Below are 2,249 nucleotides of genomic sequence, written 5' to 3' on the forward strand. Positions count from 1 at the left end.
AAAGTAGATGCTTATGCCATCCTTTCCTTCATGTTGCCCCGATAGATTTTCAATGCAGATCCCCACCCACCTGGAAATGAAAACGAATGTTGTCACACATTCCTCATGGCTTGTCTCAGCATCTAGGCAATCTGAAGATGGAAGTCTTGCTTCCACAGCCATCCACACGATCAGAGACGCTTGATTCGAGATTAGCATGGGAAAGTCTCCTAGAGGATTCTAAAAAGCTGGATTAAGAATGCCCAGGAAAGAGACTTTCTGATGAGGCATTCCAACACAAAGGGCAACCTCATCAAGACAGGGCCTGACATATCAGTTTAATATCAAGATTGGGGTCTGTATGCTGTGAGGGGGAAGGACAGAGGAATAGTAGCAAGGCTGGTCAAGAAAGGGGTTAGATGACAGTGGGAAACAGTAGGCATCTATCTATCTGTCTGGGATAGCTCAGTTGGTAAAGCGTGAGACTCTCAAGCTCAGGGTCATGGGTTCGAGCCCCATGTTGGGCAAAAGGTTCCTGCATTGCAGGGGGTTGGACTAGATGACGCTCAGGGGCTCTTCCAACTCTACAATTCTGTGATTCTGTGAAAAGCAGGAACCTGAGAAAGCAGCGTAGAAGAAGCATGCAGTTGAAGCAAGGAGGAACTCCAGAGAAAGGAAGAAAACAAACCTGGAAAGTAAAGTTTTCAGGATAAAAGTAAGCAGTAAAGGAGTTTTGCTGGACAGAAGGCAGCTGGGCAAAAAGCTGAAGGCCCTAGACCAGGCATCCCCAAACTACGGCCCTCCAGATGTTTTGGCCTACAACTCCCATGATTCCTAGCTAACAGGACCAGTGGTCGGGGAAGATGGGAATTGTAGTCCAAAACATCTGGATGGCCAAAGTTTGGGGATGCCTGCCCTAGACAAGGCATGGCCAAACTTCACCCTCCAGCTGTTTTGGGACTACAACTCCCATCATCCCTAGCTAACAGGACCAGTGGTCAGGGATGATGGGAATTGTAGTCCCAAAACAGCTGGAGGGCCAAATTTGGCCATCACTGCCCTAGACTGTAAAGTAGTCCTTCCCAACCCAGTGCCCTTCAGATGTTTTGGACTACGACTCCCATCAACCCCAGTTAGTAAAGTGCTGGCTGGAACTGATGGGAAATGTAGTCCAAAATATCTAGGTTTTCCTGACCTCCAGGGCTGACCTGAAGTCTCCAGGTTTGCTTGTCTCGCTCCAAGTGGCAGAGGAAGGGCTTGAATGTCCAGGTGGGTAAGAATAACTAGACAAAGACTATGTGTGCTTCTTGCAAGCTTCTGCCCAACAGCATCCAGCTGCAAATAATAGCCCAGATTCTCTAGGTAATACACCTTCCTCCGCTCTCTCCTGTGCTCTCCCAATTTACCTCTGTTTCCAGGGCTTACTGCTGCAAGGGAGATGAATGACCTCCTCTTGGCATAGGAGCCAACTCCTTGGGGCCAAGAGGGCTTCGCTCCCCTAATAAAATAATTGAGGGAGCCGTCTGCCCCCAAGTTGATGGGCATGGACATTCAAATGGTCATATTTTATTGAAGTTGACACCTCTGCCTTATTCAAGTTGGCACCCCTGACTTTCGGTGACTGTGTTTAATGTTTAATGTGTGATGCTTATCACTGGTGCCTGCCCCATGATATCACCAGGGGCCAGCCCTAGGTCTCAGGTTTGGGCCCTGAAATCTCAGGGTCTGGGATGCTCCCGAGCTTGCAAGCCCAAGAAGGGTACCAGGTCCAGGAAAGCTGCTTTCTAGTCCAGGTTCTATCATTGATATGCTGTGAACTAACAACCCTCTGGAGGAGGAGGAGGAGGAGGAGGAGGAGGAGGAGGAGGAGGAGGGCAGGGTATACTATTCACTTATTGATCTGAACTAGCTAGGGCAGGCTTGGCCAAACTTGGCCCTCCAGATGTTTGGGGACTACAATTCCCATCATCCCTGACCAGGGCCGGCCCTACGCGCAGATGCGCCCACGGCAACCCTGCTGTGCCTGCCCACCCGCCCACCGTGCAGCAGCGCCTGTGGCAGCCGCGCTGCGCCCACCCGCCCACTGCTCTGGGAAACAGGGCGGGGGGCGCCGGAGGGATCCGGCGCACTACGGCGCCAGGGGCACTTAAGACGGCCCTGTCCCTGACCACTGGTCCTGTTAGCTAGGGATGATGGGAGTTGTAGTCCCAAAACAGCTGGAGGGCCACGTTTGGTCATGCCTGAGCTAGGGTCTGCTGCTGCTGCTGCGG

The 2,249-nt window shown here is 51.8% G+C and overlaps 1 non-coding gene across 1 annotated transcript; it reads left to right on the forward strand.

Annotated features, from left to right (window-relative positions):
• The first annotated feature begins 432 nt into the window (after positions 1-432).
• On the forward strand, positions 433-506 carry TRNAE-CUC (transfer RNA glutamic acid (anticodon CUC)). Its single transcript has one exon. It is a non-coding gene; the product is annotated as a tRNA-Glu (tRNA).
• Positions 507-2,249: the final 1,743 nt, after the last annotated feature.

Source organism: Zootoca vivipara, chromosome 11 (assembly GCF_965207765.1).
Source record: "Zootoca vivipara chromosome 11, rZooViv2.hap1.1, whole genome shotgun sequence".
NCBI classification, from domain to species: domain Eukaryota; kingdom Metazoa; phylum Chordata; class Lepidosauria; order Squamata; family Lacertidae; genus Zootoca; species Zootoca vivipara.